This window comes from Passer domesticus, chromosome 12 (assembly GCF_036417665.1).
Source record: "Passer domesticus isolate bPasDom1 chromosome 12, bPasDom1.hap1, whole genome shotgun sequence".
Taxonomy (NCBI): domain Eukaryota; kingdom Metazoa; phylum Chordata; class Aves; order Passeriformes; family Passeridae; genus Passer; species Passer domesticus.
In genome coordinates this window covers 8659658-8685747 of record NC_087485.1, presented here as the reverse complement: position 1 = coordinate 8685747, position 26090 = coordinate 8659658, and the positions used below count along the sequence as shown (strand labels likewise).

Sequence of the window (26090 nt, the reverse complement as noted above, 5' to 3'; positions counted from 1 at the left end):
TATTTCAGACACATGTGAACTAATTTAAAATAGAAAACTAATAAGTACTTTTCATTAAATCTGTTGATATTTATTGACTGATAGCTATGTGTGAATACTTACATTTTTAAGGGGAAAAAATTCTTTCATGCTTTCATTTATTAAAAAAAAAGTTTAATAATCTTCATTTGTTTGACTCAGAGGTGGTTCTTTTTATTAGAGATTTGCTGTCTCATTTTTGAAAAGCCCATTGTTTGCTTCTGAAAGGTCCTTAATAGAGCTTTAACAGGAGACTAAATTTGAACAGCCAGAAATATTTGAATAAAAAGTTTGCTCATTCTTATTCTGGATTGTTTAAATTCTGATCTTTAGAAATGCAGAAAGAAACTTGAAGATGTCTCCACTGTGCCTCGCTGCAACTTTAGCCTTTGAATTTTTTCTCTACCAGCAAAATCTTGTATGTGCTACTTATTATCAACATAATTATTATTTGTTACTTTACACATCAGAATTTTACTTCTGAAATGAGATATTAGGAAATCTAATTTCTTTTGACTTGTGGGGAGAAAAAAGTTATAAACGTAGATATTTTACACACAGACTGTTCTAAAAATGTTTGAAGTAGAGGATTGTTGTAATTCTTGTAAGAACTTCTATTTGATAAAAGTGATGTTGACTTTGAGTTATATAAATCTAATTTCTGGTTAAAAAACAATAGTCTTACATATGTAGAAACAAGAGAGGACTGAAAGAAAGCACAAATCTTACATCCTGTTTAGGCAAGAGTTTTTTTACTGCTTTTCAAGGTCTTGTGTAACAGTGCATGAAGAACCAGGCCCAAGAAACAGGCTGAGTTAACTGGGTATTTTTTCCTGAGGAAACTGTACTATTGTTTTATTCATAAATATGAAAAAAAATGGATAAGCACATCAGTCCTAGCTAATAGTTAAAGGAAGAGTTGCAAACACCCAAGTTCTATCCATGTTTCCTAGTTGGGGACCAGAAATTTGTTGCTGCTTAGTAAATTTAATGTAAGGGAGCTTGTATGCAGTAAAACAAACTGTATGATTACATTTGTAACACTGTCACTAATTCCATTGTTTTCCTTGGGAAATGCTGTCTTTTTACAAATTTTTAATTAATTTTTTGCATTTAATTTCTCCTACAGCTTTCTTCATTCTGTATTGGGTACTTGTTTCTTTTTTTGTCATATTTCTTTTTCAAATTTCTTTTCTTCCTCCTTGTTTTGCTCGTAATTTTGCTGTTGAAGTTTTCAAAAGATCTTTACAATAGGCTCCCAGTTTTAAAGGTTTTTTTTTGTTTGGAAACCATAATGTTTGTGTATAGGGGATCTTTTCATCTCTCAAAAGTTCACAGACATTGGGGTCCTGGGTTATCAAGGCTCAGCCATATTCACAGTAAAATGTTAAAACTGTATTTGCAGGTGCTGCTTGCATAAAGCCAAATGCAGAGAAGTCAGCAGGAAATGGAATTCTCTTGTACATGTACCAAGTTCAACTGACTGCAGTGAGGAGCAGCAGGACTCTTGTAAGTCCAAGTGCTCCCCTGCAGAAAGTCTTAGAGTGGTTCTAGAATTTGTCATCAAAACTTTGTCCTGTTATTGCAAAGGCTCAACTTGTCCCATGTAGAAAAGTCCTTAAATCTGAGCTGATAGTCCCAAGCTTCCTACTCTAAAGTCAGATTTGACCAAAATATTAGCAACCAGCATGGCTTACTTCCTTTGCTTAACCACAGGGTACAAATCTCAGGTTTTCAACTGCTGCTAATCTGTTGCTGAATCCCACTGAGGAGAAAAGGTTGCTGCATAATGATTTCCAAATAGTTCTTTAAAATTGGAAAGTAATATTTTTATTGGGAAATTAGACAAAGTTCTTCTTGTCTAATATTTGAAAGGTTTGCATTAGAAATATTTTGTGGAGCATTAGTTTGTCATGCTGTAGTAGTCTTCAGGCAGAGATTTTGTTCAGGGGCCAATAGCTTACTCATGGTTTTGTGAGGAAACACTAAACTACTGGGGTTGGGAAAGTCACTTGGTTTTGTTTTATTTTACAAATCTTCTCAAGAATTTGATAATGGAATGTGTTCTGGAATGTTTACACCAAGTAGCTGTGTAATCTTGATAAAAGTATGTTGCTGGGAGGATGTTTTTACTTTTCAAGAAAGCTGTTTATAGCTCTTGAGTCTAGAAAGATTGGTGCATAAAAATTGACTTGTGGAAGCAGAGATGGTTATTTATAGGATAAAATGTGTGCTAGTAGCATTGCAGAAGCTTTTCCTTCCTTAAAGTCTTATATAGTCTTGTTACTATCATGTGTTCATAATAATTTATATTTAATCTTTCTTCCATTAATAGCTGAGTGGAGAACTATTCTCACCTTTGTTGTGCTGGTATCAGGACCCAGATCTTCAGTCCAGGGAAGTGAGGAATGTGCTGACAGACAGGTCTAGGAAGGTGCTGTGCTCTGATGTGGGCAGCACTGGTGGAGTTACAGGGGCTCTGTCCATGAGCACAGCAGGATGGGGCTGCAGTCAGGGTCTCTGCAAAACTGCAGCAATTATCTGTCACTGGATGAGGGGATGTGCTGCAGTCTGCTGCTCAGAGAGGAGGGTGCTGAGCACAGTGCTGGAAATATCCATAGCTGGCTGCTGAATGGAGTTTCTTTTCTTTAAAAAAGAGAGTCCTGAAACTTCTAACATTAAACATTGTTTAGGAATATGAATATTGAATAACCTTCGTTTATTTGTGAGATAGAAATATTGTAAAAAATGAAGATTTTAAGCCTTTGGGAAGTCAATGTGTTCAGATACCCGTGGATTTAAAACACATCTGCACATCTGCCATTAACTTTTTTCTGTGTTGTATAAAATGTTGAATCAGTCAGTGCCTCTGAAAACTGATATGGAGAATATCTCTTTCTGTCTGGCTGATTCAGAATGAAGCAGTTCAGAAGTAAAATGAAAAGCAGCTACTGTTTTGTCTTATCACTTCTGTGCCATATGTTCCTTTACTCAGCTGAAGTGGTGACTGTATGAGACTATCCAGTCTTCTCTACAGGATTGTCTGAGCTGTGTAAAGGGTTTCTGACAGGTGCTTGTAGTAACTGTTGAACTTAGAACTTGGTTATGCATTTCATGTTGCTTTTGACGCTTTTTTGCAAGAAATTTCCAAAGTGATTGGAGCATATTTTGCTTCAGAAATGTTGATTGTAAAGCCTTGATTACTGCAAGCAGTGCATGAGTGCATCAATAATTCCAAATGGGTTTTGTGGAGCCTGATGGTAGAACAAAACCATAGAGCTAAATGTCAGGAATGAGGCACTGATATAAAGTAAAGCCTTTCATTACCTGATTACCAAAACCAGCTCTAATGGCCATGTTTTGGCACATACCTTTCTCATGCTTTGCTTAGCAAAGGGAAATATGTACAACTCTGAAAATGCACAATTCTTTTTCAGCAGAAATCTGCTGTGCATTCCTTAAGTTTCTTATTCAACAGGCATTGCTGAAATTTATGAGAGAATAGTAAATGTCTCATGTGAATGATAGCAAGGCAACCATACTGGTGGTAAAAATGTCTTTTTGGATAAGGTTTTTTTATTATTGTCATTTTATGTGCTAGTTTCAAGTCTATTGTAACTGGAAAATGCTGAAGTGTGGAACTTCTCCATTGTAGCAGAAATTAGTGGCAGGGCTGAGTGATGCAGTTGGAAGTACAAAACAAATGTAATGCAATTTATTTGGCTTTGGTGACTTGCACTTCTCAGGAAAATCTGAGGTGTCTATTATGTGTGACAAATGTGCTGGTGAATCCAGGCTTGGAAACATAACTTTTGATTACTACAGGGAATACTGTACTTGATTTGTTGGGCAAGATTTGCCAAGAGCATAATGAAAATTGCTTTGTCATTTAATAGATGCTTACAAGATGCAGAGAGCTTGGATGAGATGTGAGAGATCTCTATTAAGGAAGTGGTTCCTGTAAACCCCCGTGATGCTGGACTGGAATACCATCTTCCCCTTTGTCTTCTGATTGTCTTATTTGCAAGATTGCTGTTTGTGTAGTTTTAGTGCTTGAATGTGCAGGATCTTGTAGCTATAACAGTGTTTTACAATATGGGTGGGGAAATTATTCATGTATGATTTGCCACCTGACTGTAAAGTATGATAAAAAGTGATTATTAATAATTTTTTAGTGCAGATAGTAATAGAACTATCTTGTGGAACATTTGATATATATTTACCAACTGGTATGCCTAAATCAACGACAGAGTTTTCTGTTTATATGCATTTCTTCTGAAGGTTGTACAATTACAAAGCATGTGATGTTTGACCAACTGGTGAGACATATATGCAGGAGCTATTTATTAACTTTTTAATGGAAAATTCTGAGGCTTGGTATTAGATTTTTTTCAAACATTGTTGCTTGTTCTTATTTACAGCACACTGTATAATGTCCATGGCAGTTACCTGTGTTTTTTGTAATAGCATCTGATATACTGTTATGAAGACAATGCAGCTCAGGAGCCCAAATATGAACAGACATCCCTAAAAGGTCACCCCTTATTCTTTTCTTAAACCTATGTATTTTTTCTTGATTTCCTAGGAGGAAATTCTCTTATTTCATAAATGTATTGTTTGGATATTGGTTTCAATTTAAAAAGGAAGAGCAATAACAGCAGGGAGGAGAGAATATTTGAAGTCTAAATAACTGTATGTAAAAAGACTGTTGAATTTCCAAAAGAATGGCATCTAGAGAGGTCAAAAATAATAAATAACAGACTTAATAAAAGATGTAATTAAGCAAGATTAAAGCAATGAAATATCTAATGCAAAGGACTGGTGATTTCTTTTAGTCATGTTGGCAGTAATAACAAATTTCTCATGGGAAGTCTTGGTCAGTTTTAGACATTAACATATACTGCTGTTCTTTAGGCAGAATTTGCTGGGTACAGAGAACAAATTAGATTATTTCTGTAAGCTTAGAGGTTTACTAATATGTAAATCACTATACATATTCTGAGTGATTTCACATCTAAGATTCTCTGAAGCATTAGAATTCTCCAGTCTGAAGAATGAACAAATAAAGTCAGTGTTTGTTCCTGGGTGAAAATCACTCTCTGTTCTCCAAGTGGCTGATGGGCTGATTAAACTGGTGTGGGCTATTGACTCTCACAACAGATATTCCTCTTTGGAGCAGAAAGGGGAAGACACCAGGTGCAGGAGAAAATAGGACTTCTCCTCTTGCTGTGACTGTTAAGTAATGAATGATGACAGACAGAGAAACTCAGATACAAAACTGCCATTGCACCTGTTGCTCTCCTGCTGTGCTATTTCAGTGGTAGAAACACCTTCTAAAAGTGTTTGAGAATACTTTTGAAACCATGTGTTTACCTTGCTATCTCAGGATCCCACTGTATTTACTGTGGCACTTTGTTGTCCATTTCCAGGGATGGGCTTCCTGGGAATTCTATTTGAGTCAGTGAAGTAAATTCTGGAAAAGAGCAGCCCTTTCCAGCATCTTGCACCTGACCTTTCAGAAGCTGAGATTCCAATTTCCTGATCCAGATGGTTGAGGAAATAGAATAAGTCTCTACAGAATCTTTACAGATGCAAACAGTTCATTAATAATTCAAATTGCCTGAATTAAGACAGTCATTCCATTCTTTATTTGGTGTCTGAATTAGTGTAATCTTATTTCCTTTATTTCCTGTGCTGCCTTTACCAGATCTTATTTTGATATAGCATATGATCAGGCCATGCTATGAAATAACATGTTGTAAAGGGTTCTATTGAATGACTTTGGTCATAATAATTTAAGCAGTGATGAATGGAATATATTCTAAAAGAAATTTTACATATGAGACCCAGAACAAACAGCTTGTAGTATTATATAATTATGTGCTCTCATTTGCAGTTCCATCTCAGGGTGACAATCTGGTCCAACAGTAATTTGGATACAAACTTCTAGAAATAACTAGGTCTTCTATTCAGTATATTCTATATATCTGCTTTTATGTAATTTTGGTGCTGTTTAAATATTAGCCCTTTTAGCATTCAGTTTTAAAATTGTTCATGTTTGTTTTGTCTTAAAAATGAGGTAAAGTTATTATTGTTGCAAATGAGCAGCTCTTTCACTATTAGATGTTTTGAAACTAACCTTGCATTTCCATTTTGGGCACTAAAGGTGTCCTCACTCTCTCACACAGAGGGGTGCAAGAATCCTTAAAAATGGTAAGTTACAAAAGGAAGTAGGTGACCCTATGAATTAAATTTAAATTGTTTAATAAAATAAAATTTAAAGGAGTTTCTGGCCAAGGGGAACAATATGGAAATGTGTGGTAACACTTAAATTTTATGGGGAAAAAAATCTATTTTTTTTTAACTCTCACTGTCCATAAAATGTTATGTTTAGATGGCAAGTTCATCCCAAAGCTGCTGTATAGAACTCTGTCAGTCAGCCAGAAATACTGGTTAGCCCGTGCTGCCCAGCCTGGATTCTCACACTACAGAAACAGCAGAGCCCTGCAGAGTGAGGCTGATGAAGCTGAACTGAGCTCAGGTGGAGGTGAGGTACTCTATTGTTCAATCAAGAGGAAAAGCTTCTAAATACTTATTTGAATTCCTGATTGATTTTTGGCCATACCTGTTTAATTATTTTGTTACCAATAACCTTTACCAGTGAGAAGTGGACTCTCCAGAAAAGTAGGGATTGTAGGTAATAATCAGAGCAGGTTTACATTTTTTCCCCCTGATAATAAAATTGTAGATGCACCAAGCTGCTTCAGTTCTTCATCTTGTAAACATTTCTTTGAAACATAGATAATTCCTCTCTCTTCTAGCTTCTTCTTTTAATAAAGGGATTTTCTTTGAGAGGGAAAGAGTTGCCTGATTTAAAGTATTTACCTTTCTAATAGACAGGCTCTGTAATGCTGGGCTGTAGAATTGACTTGCAGTTGGTTGCACTTTGGATTCTACAAAATGGAATGGTAAAATAACAGCATAACATGAAAGGCCCAGATCACCCCCTCTCACCTGCAGTCATTAGAAATGTCATTTCTGCAAACATCAGGCACACAGCTCTGTGAGTGCCAAAGCTTTCTGGCTTCTCTTTGTCAGGTAGCAATTGTTGGGTTATGTGAACATGAATACAGAAGGATTTCCACATCCAGTAGTCCCACTGATGATGGCCAAAGTGTTTTGAATGCTTTTGTGAAAGGTCAGCTTTGTTGGTGGGAAGCAAGAAAGGGCAGTGGTTTTAGAGATCCAATGTTATGGGAGGTGAAGTGGAAGAACTGAGACGGGGGAGGGATCTTACAAGCAGCCAAGACACTTCTGTTAATTATATTGCTTTTTAATTTTTTCTTCTAAAAGCTCTAAGGAACTGGAAAAGAATGAAGTTGAGATTTGATTAATGGTTGCCTAGACTGCAGTTTGAAAGAAATAGATAGAGTGCTTTTGAAATAGATTTGACTTTTAAAAAAGAAAGATAATCTGTTATTGCTCTATTTCTTACATCATTGTCTGGCAAATGAGATACACTTTGAAAGAACAAAACATAGCTGAGATACCATTGTGACAGAACAACTAATTCACAATCACAGAAACTTCCAGAAGTCATCAGAATCACGTTCTCTGTTTGTTTCTGCAAGAAGAGATCACATTACTCCTACATGTGTAGAGAGGCATTGTGTACTATAGGTGCCTGCAGAGCCTGGAGTGTCGTTCTGTTCAAAAATAAACATTTCCTAAGCACTGAGTAAACTCCTGCATATAGAAAAGAGAAAGTTACATAAACCTTTAGATTGACAAGACTACTTAATTCACTCAGTATTTGTGAGTGAGATATATTTGGGATATATCTCAGCCCCTGGGCATCCCCTTAGCATGTCCACTACAGGCAGTGTCTAATGAATTCCTAAGTTATTTGTTATGCACCACGTGGATCATGTCAGTCTATATTGTGCAATAGAATATAGAAAAGGGCTGCACCAACAGGAAATCATTCTCTTGGTCACTGAGGCAATCCTGGAGATGCTTACAGACAAAGTTAATCTCCATGCATTGTGATTTTGACTTTTTTTCTGATAGTCTTCTAATATCTAGTGTTTTGTTACTCTGCAAGTTATTCTTGAGATAAAAATAATGCAAGTATGAAGTGCTCTTTTCTTTGTTTTAAAATTTAAACTGCCATTTTTCTTGTATATGAAATTGGATCTACTAAGATCATGACTGTTGTTATGATGACTTATTTGAAGACTTTTTCCAGTTCTGACCATTCTTCTGATTTTATACTGGAAATGATCATGAAGATATCAGAGTGAAAATTAAATTTAGCCTGTTCTGTCCTTAACATGACTCTAGTCAAATTGAAAAAGTTTCTGATGTATATTTTTTCCTGACATTGTTTTGAAGAGCATAAACATATATAACTGTTCTTTATGGGGATTTTGAGTTTCTTTTTTGTTTGTTTGTTGTAGTTGTTTTTGTTGGTTTTTGTTGTTGTTTGTTTGTTTTCAATCTGTATTTCTGCTCTTTCCCCATGTAGGATTGGCAAACCCCATCTTCTTTTTTCCCCCTAAATCTCTAATGTTATCAGTCTAAATTTACCTAATCCTGAAGCTGACAAAAAACTCATATGACTGCTAATAGGAAAAAAAAGAAAGACATAGAGCCTGCAGTTACCATGCCAACACTGTTCCCTGGGGTGCAGCAACACAGAGATGGATGCTGTGAAATTAAGATCTGTGTGATAGGTAGGAGGTACCTGTGCATGTGACTGTGCACTACTTGGAGCTTTCATGTACAATGTATTTTATCATTTGTATGTTTATTTTATGTGTTAATCTGGTCTTCATGTTGTTCCCTTCACTCTCTGTATGCACATTGCAGTTTCCTATTTTTGTGGAATGAGAGAATTTGGTGTTTCAAAACATATAGTAAGTTTCATGAAAAATTAATAAAAAAATGGGTAAGGTCTGATGAAGAATGAATGGCTTCTGGCTTGAATTCTCTCTAGAATGTAATTGTTTTTGTAAAGCAGTTGGAGTGCTACTCCACTCTCACCTCACACGTGCACAGTCTGATTGTGGGGTGCTATGGGGATAAGGAAAATGTTTCACAAGAGAGCCACTAACAAAACTCACACATGAGACTGGTGCAAGACAAAATTTATTTGTATTGCTCTGCTTATATGTGATTTTTCCATGTTTGCGTACAGCTGATCTTTAGGTATTTGTTAAGTATCAAAGACAAACCTCCTTTTTCTTAATGCACTTGATGTGTTTACCTAAGTCAACATGATTCTGTGAAGTTACAGATTGTTCCTCACAGTACTCCTTCCTTAGATTCAAGAAAAGGGCTCTGTTCCATATTCTGTCTCCCACCTTGTGCTTTGTCAGTTGATGGGATGACAAGGGATTAGGAAGTATAATTCTTATCCAATATTTAGGATGGTCATAAATCAATAGGACCTGGATTGGAATTGTATGTTACAATTCTACAATATTTTCCCATTTGAATGTTTTGTTTCAGTGACTGCTTTGAAAAGGCGTTTTTTGATACCTTCACACACTTCCTGAAGCAAAACCTTTCTGAGTTAAACACCTCAATTTGTTTTCCTTTTTTTCCTGCTGCTTTATTTGTTTCTCCATCCTCCAGTCACAAAGACATGCAAAGCAGAGGCAGAGTTGTTTATAACATGGTGAGCTTGCCAGGTTGGTTTACTTGAACTTTTTTTGAAGACTGTGGATTGGTTATGTAAGTAGAAATTCTGTGGGATATTTTACTGACACTTTTTCAAGTCTCTGAGAGGTTACTTTGTGCACTAGAAATGCCAGTCTTGAAGACTGAGACTGAAAGCAACAGAAAGCTCATCAGCACCTAAATTTAAAGTCTGTTTAGATTTTTTTTGTGGGTCATATTAAAGACAACAGTCTTTAACTCAATAGCGGCTAATTAAAAATATTTAAATTGCAATGTTTTTGCATACTGATTTTTGCTGAGGTCACAAAGCAGCAAAGTGATATTCATGGTAACTGCACTTATATAATGTCCCAATGAGGTTTCCTTCCTTCCAGGGCACAGCTACACCAGAAATGTTCAGCACAGCTGCAAGTGCACTTTGTCAGTGTTAATAATTAACATTCAAAAAGCAGCTAAAACAAGAACTCAGCCAGAAAGGTAACTAAATCTATTACTGTTAGTTACATGGAAGTAAAAAAGGGATTAATATATGTTGCAGTGACATTTTAAAAGGTGGTCTGCTACTGCATAGAAACTTAGCAAGCCTAACTACGTGGTTTGTGGTTCAGATCAACTGGGTGCAGCTATGTATACTGGGGACTTAGAAACTAAAATTTAAAAGTAACTGAGATACTAATGCATCTGAGTGCTGTCAACCAGTGGTTCCTTCTGGGAGGGTTTTTTTTGACGTGGCAGCTAAAGCATCACATATTGAAACCTTTCTATTGAACCAGGCTCAATGAAGCTGATCTTGACATCTGCAAGCATCATGTTAATGAGGCTGAAGTATAGAAAGGTGGATGAGAGCAGAAAATCTAATTAGGAGCTGCTGCATTACAGCTGTTACATCAAAACATGGCACAGATACAGGAAAAACACACAGATGAGGGACATTAATTTTGTATGAAAAATGTATATTTTGTGTGTGATGCACGTAATAGCCTGTGTTGGATATATATCTGATGCAGTCTGTCTTGGATTGCCTCATTTGCATAGTAAACTGCTTCCCTGTGACTCCATATGAAGAAGGAATTCCTTGAGCAATTCAGGCTAGCTCCTTATTTGTCTATAAAATTTGACTGTGAAAGCCATGGGAGTTGTAATTCTGACTTAACAAAGATTTTTATAGTCTCAATCCTTTCCTGTAAAACCTTATGAGTTAATTAAGCTGAGGAGAAGGACCTGGAGTTATAAGTTACTAAAACTTACTATTTTCATATTTTTAAAAAATTCCCTTGAACAGATTATATTTTTCAGGTTGTAGCATGTAAGGGTTGAGTATTGATCAATGCATAAAAGTTATGAAGTTTTCCCTTGAAAATATCCATAATCATGTATCATCTTAGCAGAATTTTTCTTGTAAGCAAAAAAGCCTTTATCTCCAGTCTTACATCCTCAGTTTTGTACTTCTGTTGGTTTTCTAGCTACTGAATTGCATAATGCCAAACTCTCCAGCTGGAACTGGAGTGAAACTCCTGTTGCCACACAGAATGACCAACTGACACTACTCTTGAATGCCTGCTGATACCATATTAAAAAGAACTCTGTTATTATATTTGTGACCCAGCTTGGAGGAAAACTGTTTTTTCAGAAAAACATTCATTTGCTCATATTAGGAAATGAACTAAGTAGGTCTCACATGTAACACACTTGTAAAACAATATGTATAAATTAACTTTCTGTAGAGAGTAATGCACTTTTGCAGCTATGTTAATAGGAAGAGCCAGGAAACAATGGAATATGGCAGCTACACGAGTCCTGAAATTAAACTGAAATTTTTAGGCCTATCTAGTGGTTAAAGCAAAGATTTTTGATTGTAAATCACAGAAAATCAGCTCACAGAGGATACTTTAATCATGCATTGCCAGGCAGAACACCTGGAAACATGGTTTAAGTGGTAACTCTAAGTGTGGCATCTACCTACCTTGCACTGCACAGGAAATGAGCTTGGTATGCTGATGCATAAGTGAGGCCATGCCTCTGCATTAAACCCACCAGCCTGTCTGAATGAGGAAGTTAACCACCTGATTGAAAGTGTGCCTTATAAATATTAACTCCCACTGCATTGGGAAAATACAGAGAAGATTACAACATCTAGTTAATAAACAGATGCCTTCTCTGTAGCATGTGTCACCCCGTATCCACTCCCCTTTTTACAGGAATGTTTTCACAAGATTGACACTTGACTTCTCCTGTGGTGGATTAGTTTGTCAAACAAAGAGCAGCAGCTGGGGTTTGCAGCTCAGTGGTGGCCTGTGCTCATGTGCTGATCTTCATCTGCTGAGCAGCTTTCTGCAGCCTTCAGTCCTGGAAGGTGGACTTCCAGATGGAGACTGTACCTTCCCAAATAAGCCTTGACTTGCAGAGTGAAAGGGAAAATCGCAGTCAAAGAGGGGGCTAAAAAGGAGCTGGGCACAGTTGATCCTAATCCAGGGCTGGCAGCAGGAATTATAGTAAAAATATTACCAGCTGTATGACACTGGCAGTGGGGGTCTCTACCAGGAAACTCTTTGAATATTTAGTCAGTGCAGCAGAGTTGTGTGATTAGGACTTCCCAAGATGAATGATGATAATGAAGTCTGTTGAGTATCCCCATGCAATTCTAAAATCTGAGAATAAAATTTACCTTGCTTAATTGCTGCCCAAGCAAAAAACCTAGAGTTGAACTGTATATCTGAGAAAAAAAAAAAAACAAAAACAAAACAAAAAAAAACCCCCACATTAATCAAAACCTCTATAATATGTTTGTAATTCTGATATCATGGGAAAGCGATTCTGAGTTTTGCTATGATGCTGTCTGACAGGGCTCAATGCTGCTTGCTTCCTTGCTTTTGCTTTTAGAAAAGCTGTTTGGGTCATCCCTCCTAGCAGATCTTGATAAAAATTAAAAATCTCCAAACTGAATATCTTATGTTGATGTTGGTAGTGGTTAGGAGGTAGCTGTACTTACTGAAGCACCAAATTCTTCAAATTATTTATTGTTTCCTTTTGAGAGGCATTGTCTTATTGCCAGTGTTTACAATTCCATTTTGTTAATGTTGGTTGTCAGAGTACTTGGAAATTTTATATAATTGTCACTCTTTAATGCTGTTGAACATGTTTAGCTGTGAAGAGTGACTGTATTAAAAAATTAAAATTATGGTAATGCAGCTCATCCTGAAAAAAGTGATATACAACAGTGTCAACATAACCCACTGACACACTGGGTAGGTTTAGTCCTAACACATTTCAGTGTGTTTGATAGTGCTAGAATTGTTTATAATGTAAATTTATTAAACTGGAGCTTTATATAGCAACCTATCAAAGTATACATTGATAGCTATATTAAATATGAATTATTGTAGTGAAGAAATAGAGAAGAAAATAAATAATTTAAAAATAGTGAGAGTCAAAGCAATATTAAATTTGGATGGGAGAGCTGATGAATTAAAAGAATGCAGAACACAAGGCAATCAAGGTAAGGAGAGGAGCAGTTCAAGTGCAATCATATACAGTGTCTGTGCCATAAAAAGAATGACAAATAAGAAATGTTTTCAGACATTCTCTGCCTTGTTTAGGGATTTTCTAAAACACTTCATCATGAATGTACAGAAAGTGGAAGTGACCTTTGCAAAAAAAAAAAAAAAAAGAGCAACAACGTTTGATCTGAAAACTCTTCTCAGAAGGTTTTGTTTCAGTGTCTGTTATGGTGTGAACTACCAGCAAGAGCTTCTGCTGAGGAGTTTTTCTCCTTTATGTTACAGGTTTTTTTCTTATATTCTTGGGGTTTTTTTCCTTGAAGCTTATGCTGTGCAAGTGTTGCAGGCACAGATGGGCAGCCAGGCATGCAGGGTTCATAATAACAAATAATAATAGCACTTGACCTCTTTTGTCTGTACTGTGATGGCAACATGTATTCCATTAGCACTCTGATTGCAGTGCTCTTGTCAAGATTCCTGGTTTTTGCTACTGGATTCTAATGGAACTTGAACAACTGATCTTGGAAAGTGCTGAGTTTTTCCCAAAGTCTTTCACAGTTGGTTACCATCAGGTGAAATTTTTAGCAGTTTGATTCTATCTGTAAGTAGAGGTGGATGAATTGATAAATGTTTAATGATTTTCATTGAACTAGAGAATCAGGAATATACATGTAAGAGAAATTTCCTCTTTCTGCAGTATTTTTTTTTGTAAAATTAGATGAATAATACAAGGCTCTCAATAGGACACTGGGAGCTTTCCTTGCAGTCAGTAACTAAAAGTATATTTTTTTTACTTTCTGGAGAACTTTCTGTACTGTATTCCCTGCACTTACTCAATTTTTAAACTTGTGTATGGAGAGGAGGATTGTACCACATGAGTCACAGGTTGTTTATTTCTTTGTGTTTTAACAGTGTGTATTTTAAATCTGTTTGTAATAGCACATTTTTTAATATATAGCCATGTGCCTCATTTTATTTATAGCATCACCATAATACAAAATATTGAAAAGGAGAACAAATATGATAGGAAAAGCCAGTGAATTTTTGAAATTTCCAGAATGTGAAAGGCTATTAGTTCATGGTTGAGATCCTAGTTCAAATCTAGAGTTGCAATGTGGCAGTTCTAAACTTTGCAGCTGGTGCTTATCTGTGTGTCTGACAGAGCAAAGCTGGGGCTTCAGCAACACACACCCTAACAATTCAAGTGTTATTTAGTTTATAGATGCATTAACAAAGACCCTTTGCAGTTGGAGTCATTACTTTGCAATCCTTTTAAGGAGAACTGTGAGCTTCCTGGTTCTCTGATCTTTATCCTATCCCAGCCTAATAGGGTAAGAGTAGTTGGGTAAATGACAGCAAAAGCCAAAAGCCTGCTAGCAGCCTTAAATAAGCACAAAGGAAAAAAAAAGGAAAAGAAAAAAGTTGTGAAGTGTGTATTTTGGAGAACCCTGTTGTTACACCTTTGTTCAGCTTTCTATAGTTTGGGGATAGGAAGCAGGGACCTCCCATCTTTCTAAGTGCCCCTGCTTCAATAAACTCCTCTATCCAAAATGGGCGATTTTGCTTCCTCCTTGCCCATTTCTTGAGTGATTTTACTGTCTTCTGCTGTGTTTTGGAATTGTTTAGATTAATATTCTCTGGGCAGTGCTGTGTGCTGGAGAGGTTTGGGTTAAAATTTCCTTGATCCTATAAAGGACAAAAAGCTCACTGACCATGTTGATAGATCAGTGAGGGAAGTAGGGAAAGCAAAGAAATCATTAAATAAATTACTGTTGTGGGCTGATACAAGAGGATTTAAATAAGTGATGCTTAGAAGAGATTGTTTGAAAAGACAATGATGGAAGCTCTGTGAACCCTGCAAAGCAAAGATGGAGACTTATTTAAGCTACTGACTTCTAAGGAGATGAGAAAATCCCACCTTCAATGCTTTGTGTGAGGGGAATTCTTAATTACAAGAAACTTGTTGCTCTTTCTGTAGAGGAGAAACAAAGGGCTGACTTGTAGCATTGGAAAAGTCAGATCTGTAACACTAACTCAGTTCCCTGGTGGTTTTCTGTCAAAGACATTTTTAAAGGCATTTGAACACCAAACTATTCTTTGTGCCTTTGAAAAATCCCTTGTGTGAAAGCAAGGGTGATTTAGAAAGGCTTATCATTTGGAAAACCTTTGATAACACCTCATGGTGGTTTCACAAGTTCAGAACAAACAATCTTAATTAATTCTTAATAGGAACCTGCTTACAAACTCACTCCTGCTTTCTTAAATGCATTCTTAGTAATGAGAAGGCCACAGTGAATATTTGGATACCTGATGTGGATCCCTGAAAAGGATGAGTTGTGAGCAGTGTACCCTGAAAGCGGTGCCTGACACAGAGAAGTGTTTCAGATCCTTGTTTACTGTTACACAATGTGTATTAAATTTTCTGGAGTGCACCTCCCTATTTATTCCAACCTGGATTTGCTGCTGGTGCTTTCCTTCATGTTTCCTTCCTAGCTTATTCCTAGCTTCTAAACCATGCTGCCTTGGATCCTTGCTGAAGTAATTTGTTTTCCTGGCATCACATCTTAGTCCTGGTTTTGTGTAGTCAGGATGGTCTGTCAGGTTGAAAGTTCTTGTCAGCCTTGAGCTGCACCACGTAACTCCATGAAGGTTATTCCATGGAATATGCACAGGAACAAATGCTGTTCCTGGGGTACAAACTCTGCTTCCTAGTCCAAAATCAGCTGTGCTGTTCCCTTACACTGGATCCATGAAGGGGGGTCCCTGTGAGGCCAGTCCCTGGCTGCCACCCTGATGGGGCAGTAAGAGAGTTTCTGCACAAAGGTGTAAAGCCTCTGAAGACAAGATGTAGATCATAACAACAGTGATGGGAAGTGCTTTTCATGTGCTTGTCAAATACCCATCTCCACACAAAAATACATGTTGGTGACTACTTTTAGGATCATCACATCCAATAAAATTACAGGTTTTTCTATATTTTATTTATTTTCAATAATCCTACTTCTACTGCTGCAGATCTGGGAGAGAGACACTGCATTTATGGTTTTGCTTAATGGTAAAACTAGCTTAATCTTCTGATTTCAGAGCTCGTTAAAACAAACTGCATTTGAAAATGGTAATTTTCCTTTAGTGAAACAGCATTGATGGGGCTAAAACTTGCTTGGTAGCTGCATGACATTTTAAATAATTTTGTGATTTTTGTGTGCCATGTGGCATCATTTTACAGTACTCGGTGTCCTTTTTAAGGAATGTAAGGCTGGAAGGGACCATCTGGGTTATCAAATACAAAGCCTCACAATTTCAGGCAGAGAGAAACAGACCTGGTGCAGAAAGGCCCACAGAGTAGTTTTCTTTCAAGTATCCTCCCTTGCCAAATACAATAAAGTCATCACCTAAACCTTATAACAAAGTAAAAAATATTTTTAATTAAGGAGAAAGAAAACTGCTGTGTCAGGTTTTATCAAGGCCAAGAAGAAAAGCTAAAGTGTAATGAATTGCATACAAGTTGGGAGAAAAGAAAGAGCACTTAAAATTAACTGAGAACAGGATTCAGAAGACTTGCAAATTTTTCCAGTTTACTTATTGCCAAGTGCATTTCTAAAAGCAAAAATGAGCACTACTTGGCACACAGGTTGTGTATAAACCTCTTACCAATTTGGAAGGGACATAAAAGCTATTGAGAATCTTTGTCCAAAGCACAACGAACTATGATTCAAGGAACATTTTATTTAATTGTATAAATTATCTTTATCTTTGAGATAAATATTAACTAACAATTATGAATAGATAGTCTAGTAATGCAGCTATTCATTGTAAGCAATTTTAGTGTGTTGATTTCAAGTTAATTTTGAAAAACAGCATCTTTTGTTCAGAGAAAGGAACTGCATGTTACCATAACATTATGCAGATCAGCTGCCATTACAGTAGTATTTATTTTAACAGGAGGAGGTTTTCCTGCTGTGAGTGGGACAGTTCCTTGTTGTTGTGCTGTGTTGTTTAGTCCCTTCTTGAGTGCAATTCTTTTTTCTGTCTTAGAGTCTCTTGGAAGAGATATCCTTTTTTCCATATCTGTGAGACAGTGAGCAGGTGTATGTATACTTAATGTATCTGGAGTTTCTTAATCCACAGGGGCATGTACTATATTGAATTAATCTCCAGAAGAGAATTACACTAAGGAAATATCTCTTCTCTGGCCCTTTCTCCTTTTCTGTACACAGAAGAGAGAGATATTCCTACTGAGGATTAACTATTTTTTATTCTTTACGTATTATCTGTGATTACTTTAAATACTTTTTTTGTTGTTGCTTTTAAGAAGGTTTTGTATCATAAAATAAAAAGAATTTAATACTATGAAGCAGTGTGAACTGGCAGTGTTAAACAAACTCCACAGTGAATCCACCAGTTCTTTCCTACAGCTTTTATATGAGTGATGGTAAAATAGCTTAACAGTCGTGCTTATCAATATTAATATATGCAAATACACCCAGGAATGTTGCTACAGATCTACATGCTCATCAGCTCTTAGAGAAGAAGTCTTGGGTGAGTAAAGTCAGAAGTGTGGTCAGCATGGTACAGAGTAGGTTCCCTCTTGAGGGTGGATTTTCCAGTGCTCCTCATTGGTTTTTGACAGGTGTCCCAACTCCTGCCTGTGACCAACTCCTCTAGTTCTTATTGAGATATAGTTGAGGTAAAAAACTTTACTGATTTGATTAGAAACTTTGCCTAGCAGAGATTAAAGATTTGTTTCTATGTGTCATTATTAATTTATATAGTACCAATACTTATTCAATTTACAATATTAACAAATTACCTAAAAACTTTAAAAATGCCTTACAATTAGAACAGGAAGGATAGTTATTTAATAACTTTGTAGATGGCAACAGAAATTTTAATTAAAATAATTAGGGTTGCCTAATATTTCCATAAAGCCAAAGCACAATATAGGATGTACAGAACACTAGATAATACATTCCAGAATGTTAAGAGACAGTAATTAAAAAAAAAAAAAAGAATAAATAACAAAAATGAAAAAAAAAATTAAAAATCCCTGTATATTTCTCCAGTGTTTATGTAGGTCTGGTTTTTTTCTTCTTAATGCCAAACATTTCTGCCAAGGCAGGTTCTTTCTAAACCCATGCAAAGAAATAGATTCAGATTCTGTTTCATCCCTCATGCACTGTGTAATTTCAATACTGGTAGGGATTTTTTGCCTGTTGCTATCTACATCTGGTTTAAAAACTCTCCTGTTGGAGAAAAACTTCTCGTTAACATTTTCAGTGCAAGCACATAAAACAAAAAATCTAATAAACAATGCACAATACTGAACATTTAAAGCAATGCTGAAAAACATTTAACATGGAATTTCTGAGTGATATTGTAACAGTATTGTTCCTGTGAAAGACAGGCTGCAATATCCTGCTGGTTAAATAAGCAGCATTACTGCTCTGTTGGGAGCTTCTTGCATTATTTTTATGAATATAATATTGCTTCCTTTTTGTTGTTTCTCTGCTATCTCTGCTTGTTTGTTTTGTTGTTGCTTTGCTATTTGCATGCAAAGGGTTATCTCTTGCTAAATTCCCCTCTTCTGTCCGCAGGAGAGAAGGAGCAGCTTTCAAGAATCCCTTTGACATCATTTAATAGATTGTACTGAATGCTAATGGTGCTTTAAATTTTATCTTCAGTATCTCAGGGTGTGATACTAAATATGAGCTGAAGAGTTTCAGCACACTCAGACTGAACAAACCTTCTCTGGTTAACAATGAAAACCCCAGAAGTGACTGAGAAGCACCTTTGAGCAGGCAGAGCCCTGTCCCTAGCAGATAATGAGGCTGGGATAAGTTGACTCTAACATTTATATTTGCCCTCAGTAAGATAGAGAAAGAATTGGGAAGAATTAATTTCTTTTAATTCCTTCTTCTATTTACTGTATTCCCACGTGCAATTAGATAGAATTAATTTTGAAAGAGTCATTCTGGATCTCTGCTTTTGCACGATGGTCTCTCCTCTCTCTTTTGGTAGCTGAGCTGTGAGCTGGCTGCCTTTGCTGAGAAGCTGCTGAATGAGGTTTCAGTTACCAGGGGTATTATCAATCAAGAGATGATGCAATTCTGCCTCAAGGGTCTGATCTTTCTGGGAATGCATTTCTAAGAAGGCCTCAAAAAATTTCAGACTGAAAGGTGAAGATTGCCCTATGAGAGACAAAGCCTAGCTGAAGGAATAGGAGAAATAATTGTGGCCCTTACACAGCAGCAGGTAGCTGCTGCATGAATCTATCTTTCCCTTAGCCCTTAGGTCATTGCAAGTGATGCTCTTCAATCTGTTTCTCACGACAGTTCACTGGGGGATTCCTGTGAAAAATATGAACATGCTGAATGCTTCCAAATGGTTCTTTGGGGTATGTGTATTTATTTGCTTTCTCAGAATTTGTTTTGGGGGGTGGGAGTGGGAAGCTGAAATGAATGCAAAATAAAGTAGATAACAGTGTATGTCTTTAATGTGAAATAGTTATGGCTGCTGTGAGCTGCTGCTCTTGGTATGAGCCTTCTCTGTGATCCAAGAATAGCATCTGTCTTCCCTGTATTCTGCATTTGCACTGACATAACGATTCTGAACTTAGGATCAATAAGTTGAGAGAATTAGTCATTATATATAAGTACTGTGTTTTTTTCCCAGGGAATTTAATCAGTAACACCATACACAATTAATTTGAACAAATCTCAGCAGGGTACAATGGGATCAGGAGCAAGAATATATTCTTAACAGTCAGGCAACACCTACAATAACTGCTCAGATTAAAATTAGAATTTGAATTAAAATTCAAGTGATAGCCATTTGCCTTTAACGAATTTCTTGGAAATAATCACTGCTGAAGTGCATATTAAGCCCTTTCATTAACCTCTAAAAGAATGCCTCTAAGTGTTGCTCCTTGGCTGAGATGTTAATATGCTAGTCATGCTGATGACCTGTTCACAAAAGCTGAATTTCCAGCTGCATTTGCATTGATCTACAGATGAAGAGTGTTATTTCAGAGCCGTGGTGTTCTCCAGCTACAACTGTATGCAATTATTTGAGTGACAATACAACAAACACTAATTATGTTGATGAAAATGCATCAATTTTTAATATGATGAGTATGAAATATATGATTTTATATATATGATGGGAAATCTTGTACAATGAATAATAATTTTTTCATCAAAGCCACGAAAATAGACAGTTACTGCACTCATAAAAGGTTGTAGTGAAGGGGTGAGACAGAGGACAAGAAATTGACTGATATCAGTGAGGAGAGTCCCTTGAGTAGCAGTGCACAGCTGATTGTTGCCTCAGAAAATAAAATTGCCTATTTTCAGAGGACAGCTTCTCTTCTGATATTCTGACTAGCTGAGGTTCACAGCTCATGGGGTCCTGACCACGGAGGTGCCTCCCAAGCAAACTGTGCCTAAATCCAAGGTCTGTCACAGCTCAGAGCTCCAGCAGGGCTGGCAGAGGGGGCAGTGAGTGAGCAGGGGCACTCAGGGGCTCAAAATCTCCTGTAGGGGCAGGTGGCAGATGCAGGAGCAGAACTTCCCTCTGCTCTGTCTTTGCCCCAGCTCTTGCTGCTGGCTGGGAAGTTTCTGGATCACTGTGTGCCTGTGGTGTGCAGTGGGCAAGGAGGCAAAGGCAGGGTCTGAGCTGGGACCATGGGTGACACACATGGCAGAAATGGTGAAGCACCTCTCCAGGTTTCTGAATCAGTGCTTTGTCCTGTGCTGCCTACCATAACCTGGTCATTACTCTGGCCATGGTGTTTATCCTCCTGATACAATAGAAGAAAATAATGCAAATTTTGTAAAGTTACAGTGTTGGGTTAATGTGGAGAGATCACCCTTTGTTCTGGCCTGGCAGTCCAGTTAATAGCAATGATGGAATTAACTGTCTCTTCGAGATGAAAGCTAGTGATGAGACACATCTCTGCTTCCTTCCTGTAATATTTCTCTTTAATTCAGCATATCTTGAAGGTAGGGTTTTAAGCCTAAGAGCAGGCAGAAGTCCTATGTTGAAAGCAGACATATGCTGCATAAAGACAAATAAGTAGAAACAAGGTGTATTAGTAGTACTCACATTTGTGTGCATTAAAAGAAAACCATGAAACAGAAAATGTTCGGCAGAGTTAAAAAGAAAGGCATGTTGTAAGATTTGGGCTTCCTTCTGTGTGAATGGCAAAGTATTTTGTTGGTGATTATTTTTTTCTTGTGTAGTTATACATAACCTGTTCCTGTTTGGGGAATTTCCGTAAAGTAATAGTAGTAATAATAATAGTAATATTTCAGTTATACTCTCCTAATACGAAAAAAAATATAAATCATTCAAAGGATTTTTATCATGAAAAAAGGATGTGGTCACAGCCCATAGGGAAAAAGAAATGGGAACAGACATGTTTAATGCCTAGTAAATCACTAAAAACTTGGGCCAATAGGTTTGTATCATAAAGCAAAACAGTTGAACCAACATCTTGTGTCGTGATTACTTTTAGTATTTGATAGGAAAGTTTCCCAGATTATCTATTTACAAATAAGTTTTTTTCATTGAATTGCAGTGTAAAATCTGTCCTACCCTCACAAAATGAAACTGAAATGGCAGTAGATAACCCTCATCAGCTTCCAGCCTCCTTGTATGAGGCACAGTATCAAATAAACCTTTAATGTTCCTCATTCAGTATTACTGAAGTCCTTTACTCTGTGATTTATATTAAAATATAGCCCTGATGAGTGTTAATCTGCTTTTTCAAACATGTTTCAAAACATATCCCAAGATTACAAAAGAAGGTTTTCTTGTGAGCTCCAGTGGTGAGGTTGCTTAGAAGGTCCATGCATGGGTAGGAAAAAGAAAAAAAAATTAGAAAAATTAAAAATTACTTTTAGAAACTACCCCTCAGAAGGCAAATAAACCTTTGAGTTATTTCAAATTTTCAAATATTATACTAGTCACAACACATTAGAGAAATGGTTTGGGTTGAGCTCTGTCCTGTAAAATAATTAGTGTCTGTGCTGCCTGGAGTATTTGGAGTTTGAGGTTGCTGATCTTTTTTCCTCCACCAAGTCAAGTTTCCCTTTGAAGTACTTCTTTCACGTGGCTGTTGCCACAAATAGATAGTATGAGTTTCCTCAGAGACTGACACTGATTGTAGCTGATTTTGGCATTCTTGAAAAGCCACAGCTAAAATCAGAGAAAGGGTTAGGCCTGGCTGAATTGCTTGGTGCAAATCTGTTGTGTGGATTTGTGGGTATGAGCCATTGTAGGTGGACTTGGTGAAGAACTTTCAAAATAGGCTCCTAACGTAACATACACTGGGAACTGTGAAGTATTTTACATAAAAAGTCATGCATAAATATGTGTTACATAACCACAGCAAGCAGCTGCAAGGGAGCAGGACAGGCAGCAGCCCCCAGCCTGCCTGGAGAGATCAGTGTAAATTACAAAAGCAGTTGGTTCCTCAAAACTTGTTTGTCAGAGTTATTGCAATTGAAAAGAGGGATGAATGTGATAAAACAAGGCAGCTATTTGGTTTCCAGGAAATATTCACAAACATAGAATTAGTGCTCTTATTTGTTGTTGTTCTGCTTTGTTTTCAGATAATGCTGCGGCACAGAAAATACTGGGTTGTAGAAAATGGAAAATCATTTAAGATTTTATTTTATGTAGAAAATGGAAAATTATTTAAACCTGCATTTACGTTACAGCTGACTTCAAAGAACACCTCTGCTTCTGGAGGAGTGGGTTTGGAACTGAATTTGCTTTGAATTTACTTCTATTCATGCCTTCCTTTCTTCTGTTAGTTGCTTATAATTTCATTTTGATATATCTACCAGTGGTGAACATAAAAACATGGTATGCTAATGACATAATTAATATGCCAAGAAACACATGAAGGCACCTTGACAGGTTTGTGGTTTACCAACACTGTTTTACAAGATTAGGCTGGAGCTCTCCCACTGCCTGACGTGAGTTGTTTGCTCAGTCTCTCATAAAGCTAAAAATCAGGTTATCAGCTGAGTGAGCAGCAAAGTGTTACCATCTTCAGTGCTTACCAGTTGGGCTTCTTTGCCTTGGTGAGCCAGCCATAATTTTCAATTACTTTAAGGATAATAAATTCAGAGAGCAATTTTGATCTCAGCTACAAAATTACTTGTTTATATGCTTACGACAATTGGAGATACAAAAGAAAAATTATTCATACATAGGGGAAAAAAACCCCAGAACACAAACTTTTTAACATTTAGTAGAGGAGTTTTTTTGTCTTTGGAAGGTTGAAATGACTGGATCTTGCATGTAATGGCCTTACAACTTTTGGCCAGTAGTCCTGTCCATCCCAACAGATCAATAATCCTTTTGAGCAGAGTGAGCAGCTGGTGGCACCTGTGCTCAGGGTTCTGTGCCAGCTCAGTGACCTCAGCCCTGACCAGCCTGATAACCCTTCCTACAAAATACAGCAGCAATATTTAGGGACTTTGTGGTAGTTTTGGCTGTAGGGCTCGAGGGTGAATGAATGCGGCTTGTAAAGAAAGCCTGTTGTTCCCTAGGAGAAGGTGATTGATGTTGGAGTGGCTGTGTGCAGCTGGGTTGTGCTGCTCCCCAGGTGTCTCTGTGATAGCACTCTGCCTCTCCAGCTAAGGCAGCTCTGGCTGCTGATCAGATTGCAAGTTGTTGTCCTTTTGGTGTGAAAGGTTTGCTGCTTAACTGCATAGACATAAGCGATTTCTTGTCAGTTGTAGCCAAGGCACAGTGGAATTGGAAGTTCTGCTGTGTTTGCTGTACAATGTAATTTTATGTCACTTGCACAAGGCCTCTGGTCTCCTGATTTAGCAACTTAACACCTGTCAGATTCATAGAACAAAGTCAGAATAAAAATTAATGTTCTCTTTTGTGAATTCCCTTCACTAGAGGTAATCCAAAGGCTTATTTCTCCAGTTTTGCTGGTGCATTTACTGCACATAACAATAATTATGTGAGATAAAAATCTACTGTACTTTGACTCCCGTTGATAGTGAAGCTCATTACACCCCCATTATAATTATTACCCTCTTTGTGTATACCTTGTTAAACACTTCAAAAGCTGGCATCCAGGGGATGCTGTTTTAAGAAACTATTTAAGTGATCAGGATGAATTATGTAAGATATTAACAGTTTGTTCCTTCTACATCACTTCAAATCTTACAAAATTTGGGGTGCATAATAATCAGAATTATACAAATAATATTATTCTGTCTAACAGTTCTCTGACACTTTCCCAGAATGCATTTGATTCACTAATGCAAATTTCTCTCTGGGAGCAGTCTACTAAAGGCAATATAGGAGTAAAAGCCATGGCTAATAAACAAAGGGTATCTCTGCCTGCAATACTCAAGTAAATGTGTGTCCTGAAAAGTGTAGCACAGGCTAGGGGCAGCCAGCAGAAATAGAAATGCAACTAATAGCTAATAAGGATAATTACAAAAACCCAAACCCCCAAACATTTGTGTTTTATCAGCTGTACCATTCAAGACATAAACTCTTGGCTCTTTGTATGTGACAACTTCAGCTGTGTAGGGGGGATCAGTTAATCCAAAGCCACAGAGATGATCACTATCAGAAGTGTTGCTTTTCACAATTTACACCTTTTTCCTTGGCATTTCTTTGGCAACTCTTCTGTGACATGCAGGAGATAATGCAAACTTAGACTGAAATATGATTTTCATTTCAGTGCTGAAGAGCTTCACTTCCAAGAACACAGCATTCAATATATGAAAGCCTGCTTTTCTATTAAAGACAATTGAATTTTTAGAAATGTATTTCTGCTCTGCAAAATGACTCTTAAAAATCGAATTCTGAAGTGAATCATAGGGCAAAATGAGTTTATTTAATAGCAGGACAAGACTATGCTGGTTTGGAAAATGTAGCAAAAGTCTCTACAGTTTAGGCATTGCTATTGACAGTTCTTCTGTCTGGATGCTGTACTGTTTAGAAGTTGCATGAACCTAATAATTTACACAGATATTTTACGTGCTTGAGGATGCTCTTTGTAAATAATGGACTGCAGAGTTAGTCCAAAGAATGAAACAAACTGGACAAACACATCAATGCATGTCTTGTAAAACCAAACCCCTATTTAACTCACTGTGGTAGAATTGGTTGTGCAGAGTTTAAGTAAAACCAACCTTTTAAAAATAGTTTGTTTGTACTGTGAATATGCATTAGAGATATGGTTTAAAAAAAAAAAGGCAATTTAAATTTTTTTTCTGACCATATTTGGACCAAATGTTAATGCACTTCATTTTTTACCCCCCTGGAATAGCAGTATATATCCCTAGTATTTTTTTGCTGAGGCTCTGTAACAGTAAAGCTCACTTGAGTGAGTAAAAGCAGCAGTAAGATCTAGGATGTTTGCTTTGCATCCCAAAACTCATACTGAGATCAAGATGTTTATACTGGAGGTAGGCCCAGGTCTATTTTGGAATCATCACTTCTGATTCTCTACAGTTTTGTTATTTGGACTGAGATCTTATTTAACTTGTCTTATATTCAAGTGTATGAAAAGATCAAGCCTGGAATGCCATGCATGAAAATCTAATCTGCAAATACCACGCATTCGTGCACACAGCTTCTGGTTATTTATTAAGGAGCAGCTGTTTCAATTAAACATTTTACTTTTGGTCACAATAAAAAACTAGTAATAGTTTGACTCAGTACTGATATTTTTAAAAGCATATTAAATATTTAAACTCTTTTTTTTCTGCTGGTGGCCAAGAGAAGTGTCTAGTTACTTCATTTGTTGGTGATCACATAAGAACACTGCAGAAGGTATTTTTGGATGGAAGCAAACACTCTGTCCCTCTTGCTCCTTCTGGATATAGGAAACTTTCTGATTTCATT

The 26090-nt window shown here is 36.9% G+C and overlaps 1 protein-coding gene across 2 annotated transcripts in view; it reads left to right on the top strand.

Annotated features, from left to right (window-relative positions):
• Window positions 1–26090, top strand: part of SMPD3 (sphingomyelin phosphodiesterase 3) — a 103469-nt gene that overhangs the window by 32983 nt on the left and 44396 nt on the right. Inside the window, exon 1 of one of the 2 annotated variants that reach the window (XM_064386788.1) lies at window positions 19526–19593. The exons of the other annotated variant lie outside the window; for it this stretch is intronic. The gene's annotated coding sequence lies outside the window, so the exon portion shown is untranslated. Of the gene's footprint in view, window positions 1–19525; window positions 19594–26090 lie in introns of those variants that run through there. 2 annotated transcript variants of the gene reach the window in all.